Here is a 9,284-nt window from a genome sequence, read left to right as displayed (position 1 = left end):
GACTGTAAGTCTAGACCGAGTCCCTCACACTCTTATACAGTCAAACAGAGACTTACCGAATGGCGACGAGAGCTTCAGGTAGAAATACAGACTTCATGAAAGGTCACGGTCGGCCTCTTTAAAGTCAGCGTGAAACTAAATTGATCATTTGCTTCTTGGAATGGATAGTCCTACCGATAATAACTAATTCGCTCAAGCTCATTTCATTCTAAATCAGTCTTGCCTATTTTGTAGAGTGAAATTAAAAAAAGAAATAGTTCAAAGAATGTGCTTTTCGCTCCTTTCCGTGCGGTGGCATTTATTAAAGCCTCCCAAAACAAGACAGAAGCACGATAAAAGTGGTTAGTAAAAGTAGTTTTTGAAAAAAAAGTAAGTCGCAGAACTGTTTTCAACACTGATAAAAAATAACGAATCTTTCCTGAGCAGCAAATCAGCATATAACCATGCTAAAAATTCTTTATATCACAGAAATAAATGGAATTTTAAAATATATTACCAGAGAAGACTTAGCTGGGAAAAATACTGACAATGACAACAATTATACTTAGTCATTAAAATGCTTTCAACGGAGAAATGGACTGACTTCTGTTGAATAAACACTTCATTTGGATAATCTACCATATGATGGCTGAACCAGCAGGGCACATCCAGCGGGAGAAACCTTTTTCACATTAATCAGATAAAAGCAAACTAAATGCAAAACATAAGAGAAAGCAAATCGAATTATCACGTGAAGCAATAAAATTGCTTCTCTGCCCTGCGAGCGATCAAATTAAGAACGTGAACATTAACTGAAAGCCCAAAACAAAAGATGAGGAGGTATCCCTGTGCATTTCTGCATTGGCAGCAGAGGGTGATCCTCTCAAAATGGCGGCAATGCCCCAGCTTGCAAAGCGGCATGACATAGATTCACATTCTCTATATAAAATACAAGACAGTTATTTTAAACTGTAATAATATATCACGATATTACTGTTTTACTGCTTTTTTGATCAAACAAATAAATGTTTGGTAATCGTAAGAGACTTCTTTCAAAAACATTAAAAACATTTACAGTGAATCAATTTATCCCGTTTTCATTGCATATCCTGTTTCACTCATTATGGAAGTAAAATGGGTTGATTTTAATGTACATTAATTGATTTAATTAGTTTATGAGCACAAACCCAATACAACACTACCGCACTAACATTTTGAGTGTTTTTCAAATGTTAATTGACCATATTAATAATTCACCATTAAAAACCCAACTTTGACAGAACGCATTATGCTAATGGAAAAGTTTGGAGGGAATAGACTGAACTTAGGGTCAGAGTCTTTCAGTTCTTTTCAATCCGGCTCTGAATGTGCAAGCGAACATGCCTTGATCGGCCGATCCGTGACCTGTCATTATTTTTCCACAGAGCATGGAGGAGCACATGGCCTTCATCATGACCGTGCCCACAACTCTGGCCATTTTCCTCGCCATCTTCATCCTCGTCTGCATTGAATCGGTCTTCAAAAAGCTTCTCCGCCTCTTCTCCCTGCTCATCTGGGGCTGTCTGGTTGCCATGGGTTACCTCTTCATGTTCTTCGGCGGGATCATCTGTCCGTGGGACCAGGTGAGACTTGAGTGACAGCGCTTTCATCGCTCTCCGTTTCTGTGCAATTGTTCTTCGACCTCCACGGCTATCACTTTTTAATCGACCTTTTTATCGCACCGAAGCGCTCCGAATTAAACATTCGGCATGCATAAAACACGACCTGCGTCAGTGCGATTTATATATGTAGATGTGCGAGTAAATTACTCGGATGGAAAGTGCCGGCGGACGGCGACGAAAGCGCCGCACAATCATGCAGATATTCACTAACGCGGTGTCATTTTCCTCCAGTCATTTGCACAGTAATTCATGGATTTCAGTGCGAGAGCTGTTCTGCGCGCTGAATCATTCATTAGTTCATTGAACTCTGCTTAACACATGATTCTGGCTAATGACTGTGACACAGTCTCAACATAAATGCATGCCTTGGAGTAATTATGACAATCGGCGCTATTTCTGTCCGCCTCTGCATCCGTAAAGCGAATCNTTTTTTTTTTCCCGCTCTGCGAGGAGGAGGCGCAGTAGGCCCCAGCCACCACTCGGCAAAGATGGCAAAAACATCCGCAGCTTCGGTCGTCTTTTATAAACAGCTCTCGGGTTGTGATATTACGCTGGCTGTAGGAGGAGAGATCGAGTAAATGTAGCTCGCCCGTGAGTCATCGGGGCTGTTTGCTCGACATGACTTAATAACTTAATAACTTGGATGGGCTCGGTGATCTGGAAATGATGAGATATGCATATACGACATAAATTGGCTCTGGATCAAAGGGCGGCAACATTTCACTAGAAACTACTTCAGTAAAAGCTAGGTGGCACCTACATGACGTCCATTTTAAACAATCAGCCATAAATATGCCACTATTCTGGAGAGGTTTCTTCATGGGAAAGAGGTTGTGAATAACATATTAATGAGTGGCTCAAAGTTGTAGTTGCATTATTTGACTGTGCTCTCTCAATATAATTGATTTAGTAATGTTTTGTTTGAATTTAGTTTTCTTTGCATTTGTTTATTTTTGTTCTGTTTTGCTTTTATTTATTTATTTTTGTTTTGTTTTTGCTCTGTTTTGCTTTGCTGTAGTTTTTTACTGCGTTTTGCTTCGCGTTTTATTGATTTTTGGGGTTTTTTTTTGCTTTATGTTGTTTTCTTTGCTTTTGTTTTGTTTCTTGGTTGTTTTGCATTGCATTAGGTTTCATTTGTTTTTTGCTTTGTGTTTCTTTGAGCAGTTTCCTTGATTTTGTTTTGTTTTTGTTTTTTTGTTTGCTGTGCATTCCATTATATTTCATTGCTTTCCTGCTCCGTTTTGCTTAGCTTTGCATTGTTTCATTGCTTTTTTTTTTACTTTTCATAGCTTTTTTGCTGTTTTGATTCGCTTTGCTATGTTTTTTATTGTTTTGTTTTGTGTTTCATTGCTTTTGGGTTTTGTTTTTTGCTGTCTTGTTTTGAGTTTTTTCACTGCTTTTGTTTTGATNNGCTTTTTTTTTTTTCATTGGCTTTGTTTTCTTTCTTGTTTTTTTTTTTCCTTTGCATTGTTTCATTCCTTTTTTGTTTTTTTCCGTTTTGACTCACTTTATGCTGGCCAGTGGTGTTTCAGTGCTGGCGTAGATTGAGGAGCACTTAAGCCATGCTAAACGCTGTCGTTAAGAAGCTACACTTGTGCCATCAGAAACCGGTATCCAAAACGCAACTTATGGTGGTGCCTTCATGTCAGTGCACTGTCATGTAAAGCTTGGCGCAGTCTGAGCTCACATGCTGTGTCTGAAGGTATAGCTCTAGAGGGAACCAGACTAATGCAGGAAATTCAGAGAAGCTCGTTAATAAGTCTTCACATACGTGACGGGAAGAACTAGTCGGGTTCAGCCGATCTGAATAAGCTACCACCTAATTAGCACTCCGAGAACTGCAGCAAAGTACTAATTAGCAAAGAGTATCTGGATGTGTCTTGAAGGAGCATATGCGCGCTTATTAACGGAAGTGTATGGCAGAGTAGCTGCATCTACAGAAGTTGAAGACTTAAAGAGCTCTATTAGGCGAATGCCCTATTAAATTTCCTGTTTTTACTCTAGCCTCGTAAGCCGCACTCTGCGCTCTTAGTACAGCTCTCTGTGGTTTTGCTGTTTGACAGCCACGTTGCTTGAGCTCTAATAAGCTATAAACTTGGAGTCGCTTTACAGCGCTTACAAGGAAAAACGCTAGAGTCCTGAACTATAGAGTCGCCGGCATGGGTCGAGGTACTACTGCAGATGAAAAGCCCTCACTATTTCTCACAGATGTCTGTAATGCAGGCATCATTAACCCACAGCAGTAGTTCTCCATTAGAGACGCCCGTGAAAAGCCGGCAGCCTTTGTATGTTGTACAGGAGAGAGAACATAATTGTGCTGAGGAATAAAAGGCAGCCGTACTCGCCTTACGCCAATCAGCCTGACGAAAAGACCCCCGAAAACACACACAGTCTCGCGTGCCCTCGTTTCCTACAATTTGGTGTTGCCAGACGTGCCGATTGAAAGCCTTAGGAAGGATGTAAAAGAATGATAGGGAACTAATGAAGTGATGAGAGAGTGAAGGAGGCAGGCCGATAAAAAATAGATTTTGAGTCACCGTTTTAATACTTTTTAAGGAGGAGGTCAAAAGAAAAGGCCTTCTTGTATTGTTTCAGATAAGCTGGTGGAGTGAAATGTGTAAATCAATGGCGATTGCTCTAAGAGGGTGTGAGAAGTGGGAAGCTGCTGTTAGCAGCATTGCAGACAGTCAGTGGAATAAAAAATATACATGTGAATACACATTTGGTCGTTGACAGATGGCATCTGTGCATCCCCACATTTGAAAAGGACCAGCTGCCACTGCTGTCAGTTAGGAATTAATGCAGTTATTGCATTAAGGTTCATTCAGCTTGTAAAATTTGGTTGTAACACTGTAAATGACACAACGTACACATGATTTTTTTCATCTGTACTAATATTGGTACATTTAAGGTACTGATATATAGCATTTGGGGAAAANTTTGATAGCTCCGCCCCACACATACTTAGCCTACTGAGTTTTCCTCAGTGTTGGAAAGCTGATTCGATATTTCCATGGGTCCTACCTCTTGTCTTATCTTTCAGCAGACATTTAATAGGCTACTCAGAGCCTGTGTAAAATGTGTTTTTAAAATCTACAATAAATACTGTAAACTTAGGCTATTTTATTTCCTCCTCTCCAAAACAAATCCTTTAAATTTATCAGTATTTAGATGAGAAATGTAAGAAGCTATAGCTAGCTTATATAAATGACAAGCCAAAAGCAATTCATTCAGGCTAAAACAAAACTAAAACTAATTTTGGGACTCTTGTTCGACACATTTCCATATTAGCCACGTATTGGAATGCCAAATTAATTGATTAGACTATTAGGATATGTAGGCTACTATCAGATCTTTTTTTTTTTGCTGCCAGGAGCAGTGAGTTGATGATCATAGCTAATGTTTGAATAATTTAGCCTTCTCAAATCATGATGACTTGCCTAAAATAAACTCTACAGGTATATAACAGTTCAAGCATATCACATATGCGTTGTGCATTAAATATTAAACCCATTTATTTGAGTTCTCCATGACATCCATAAGTGTGCTTCTCATGTGATAAAAATGCTACTTAATTTATGTTCCATCATTATGCTTTTAATGGGATGCTTTCAGATCATTCCATTTCCATTTGCTTTCTTAATACAAAAGCAGCGCAGACTGGTTAACCAGACATTAGAATCCCAGTAGACCACATAATCTTATTCTTATGTAGTCTTATTCTTAATCTTATTCACTATGAAAAAGCAAACCTGTTAATTGTGTCTTATGTATTTACTACCATCTGTTGCCTTAGCAACCCCTGAAGAATATGCTTTACATATGTTACAATCTAATTTTACGTGATGGTTTTATAGCAATAATATAGGAACACAATATTCTAGATCAATATATCTATGATAAAACTTGAAATGATATGTTAAAATTGCAATTTGAGGTAATGTGAGTATAAACAAATTATGTTTTCAAGCTTTATTCATAAAATTTGCAGGAATAACATGTACTGTATATGTATGTATACATCTTTAGATTAATGAGAAATAACCCATAGCAAATCTGTTTGCGTTTCAATTTGTAAAGTTTTTTGTTATTTTATTGTGTGTCTGTCATATATAGGTTTTTAATTAAATTTAGTTTTAGTATACAGTATATATATTATTCCAAACATCTAATCTTGGTTAACTATAGTTACCTTAATCCAGGAATAGTTCAGATGAAAATGTATTTAAAGATTTGGGCACGCCGGATGATTATAAAATCTTTTATCAACTCAAATAATCAGATTCTCTACAGGGACACATTAATAATGAGCTAAATTATAATTAGACTTGTTAATATTTTAAAATATCTTCAGATTGGATTGATGATATTTGGATTCCTCGCTTTGAGTTGGGCGGTTGTACCATCTATAGTGCGAATTATAAATCTGTGACTTACAGTCAAAACCCCAATGCAAATCTCACTGGCAACTACTGCATGCCTGTGATAATTCAAACCTGATTAATACGGGCAAACCGCTCCAAATGAGATCTGAGAGTTTCACAGAGCTCAAACCAGCTGTGACTCTATTTGTTCTCAGCCCAACAAGTCACGATCACAAAGACTGGCTAGAAAAAGGAGCCATATGGAAAGACACAGTGACATCTGAAAGTCCACCATGAAAAATCCGGCAGCCTAATTTGAGAAATAGGTTTTTGGAGCTTTGTTATAATATACGAAATATATCCATTTCTCTCTGAAATGATTATTTACACCTTTTAACTGCTTACTTGATCTATCGGTTTAATGCTGTATAATGCTTGATTTTTTTCACTCCCATACAAGAGAAAACATTTAGGATTCAGTGGCGTTTAACCTGGTAGAATAAGTCGACTGAATGGAACTGCCAGTCTTAATCCTGCTAGCCAATAGACCAGAACTTTAAGCAGGCATGGAACTGGCAAGCAATCAGTTCATTGGAGAGATTAAGCATTTAACCTTGCCAGTTCCTGAAGCTGAGCTCTGACACTTTAAAACTTTAGCGAAAACACGAACTATCTGTCCAATCCGAGGTGAACGTGCGAGACGCCCCTTGGCCCGGAGCCCAGCGGAGCGTTCTGTCTGCTAGCTGGGGATTCTCTCTCCTTCACAAGCCAAATGTAACCATTCCTGACGGCTTCTCTGATCCTCCTCTGAGTGGAAATGGCAATCGATAAGGCCCAAGACATGTTCTGTCTGGAAAAATCACTGCCCGGCAATCTGTTTGTTTTTTGGCAGTGTGTGTGTGGTCTGTGAGGGTGACCAAGCCAGAAATCCATTAGGCTTTGCTGCCGTCCAGTGCCCTATCTGCCATTCCTTCAGCGCTATATTGAGCCCTCGCTCACGCGCAAAAAAACAGCACTCAGTCTAAAAAGAAAATATAAAACATAAGGTTTGGAATATTTATGAGCGTATTACATCGTTGAAGCGTTAAAAACCTGATGAAACCTGTAGTTTGGCACTAACTAAAAGACTACAGATCATTTAAAGGGGACGTATTGTGTATATTGTGTTCTTTTGAAATAGGAGTGTTTGTGTAAAACTTCATTTTGCACAAACTAAATCCTGTAACGCACTACACGATTTTTGCCGCAATTTCCACAAATTTTACAGTCTGGACAAGTTGACGCTAGTTGAGGAAAGTAAGAGTCAGAGCCGTTTTTTTAGCCGTTTTCTCTATCCAGTTTGAGGATATCAGACATGTTTAATATTTTCAGACGAATTTAGGTTTTTATTTGTTGTTCGTCTCCTGGCAACAGGGCACACGTATCTGTGTGAGTTTGCTGTTATCGGAACAACTTTACAGAGTCAGTATATGTGTGATTCGTAGTGTTTTAAAAATCAGCTCAGGGCAATTTCTCTGTGTTTTCTGGCCCTTTTGAACAATTTAATAGCAAAAGTTTGTGCGCATTAATACCGATCCGATAAATGGCAGCATGTGTTATGTTAGCACATTTCAGAAACCTTAAAACCTTAAAAGCTTTAGCAAGAACTAGGTAAACGTAATATAATGGTAATACTTTATTCATACTTTATTTTCACTATTAACTAGTTGCTTATAACCATGCATTACTAGCATATTGGATGTTTATTCGTACTTATAAAGCACGTATTAATACCTTATTTTTCTTGAATGTATTTTAGGTCCCTTAATCCTACAACCATACCTAAAAACCACCCTGCTAACTATTACTAAGCAGCAAATTATTTTTTTGAGGCAAAAGTTAATAGTTTGCTTAAATTGTTAGTTAACAGCAACCCAAATAGTATGAAAAAAAATATATAAGTGGAGCTTATGTTCTGTTTTTCTTTCCGTATGTTTTATTTATATTCACTTTACTTTCACCTTCATTCAATTTAGGAAAGTATGCTACTCCTCTTGTAACAGCTGCAAGTCAGATTTCAAACAAATGCCTTGATCTTTTGAGATAAAAGAGCTTGATGTGCACTGAAACTTCCATAACTTCTCTGTCTTTCCAGTCAAGAAAAGTGCATTTATTAAACTGAATTCGCATAACTTTCTGATGATGAATGCATCAGCTCAGGAGCACCCGCAATTATTACGTCAATGAGGCCTACTGGATGATCAAAAACCTGAGGGAACAGGATGCAAGCGGGATAGATCATATTTTCCTAAACACCACATAAACCACTGATAACAGTAAAATCTGGGGAATGTTTGCCAAACCTTGTGCTGCTTCTAGCCTCTCTTTATATCATTCTGAAGGATACCAGTGTTAGAAAAAAGTGGCTGAAGTTTATTTTTAACAATGTTCCTGATCATTTCAGTATGAACAGTTTGAGCAACACATTTTGTGCAGCAAGATTGGTTTCGTAAATAGGCTGTTACGACAGGTTACAGGCTGAAAAAGTTATTATCATATAAAAATCTTTTAAAAAATGTATACTATATTGAACTGCCGTGCCGAAACGCAAATATACTACACACATAATGTATAATCCCAAAATTCATTATTTTTAAGTCCATTATTGATGTTGATTCATAAGTATAAGTGTTTGGCGTTTGCAAGGCTGTCGGTGTCAGAATGAGCTCCAGTCCAGCTCAGCATGAATTGTGAAACTCTCCTGTAATGAAGGCCTTTGTGCACAAACATATCAAATTGTTAGTATTGATCGAGAGCCTGTCACTCTCTCAGTGTTGTAGGCGAAGACAAGCAAACAAACACACTCACGACCCGTGTTTCATCATGGTATCAGCTCGCTTTTTGAAGTGCTTGTCCTAAATCTTTATGAAAACATTGCATTTGGTGACTCAGTGTTCATTTAAGCTAAATTTGGAGACATAAATATCCAAACAGATCTAAATCTAAACGTGCAATAAAATACATCCAATCGGATTCAGAATGATGCCTAACTGCATCTGCTTACGTTTGAAAATCTGAATTAATTTTAAAACACCAGGTGTCATCCATGGGTGTAGAATTCGTGTCCTCCTACTTTTAATAAAACGTAAATTTGTGCCCTGAACTTTTTCAGGCAAGCGTGTTATTTAGTGATTTTCAGGGACCAGTGTGAACCGGTGTAGATCTAAATTCAAATAAAAAAAGATGCCCAAAAAGTTATTGGTATTCAAAAAGATTCTCATGCAGTGTTTCATTCATTTTT

Source organism: Puntigrus tetrazona, chromosome 19 (genome assembly GCF_018831695.1).
Source record: "Puntigrus tetrazona isolate hp1 chromosome 19, ASM1883169v1, whole genome shotgun sequence".
Classification (NCBI taxonomy): Eukaryota; Metazoa; Chordata; class Actinopteri; order Cypriniformes; family Cyprinidae; genus Puntigrus; species Puntigrus tetrazona.
The sequence above is the reverse complement of the archived record's forward strand: the minus strand, read 5'-3'. Positions refer to the sequence as shown.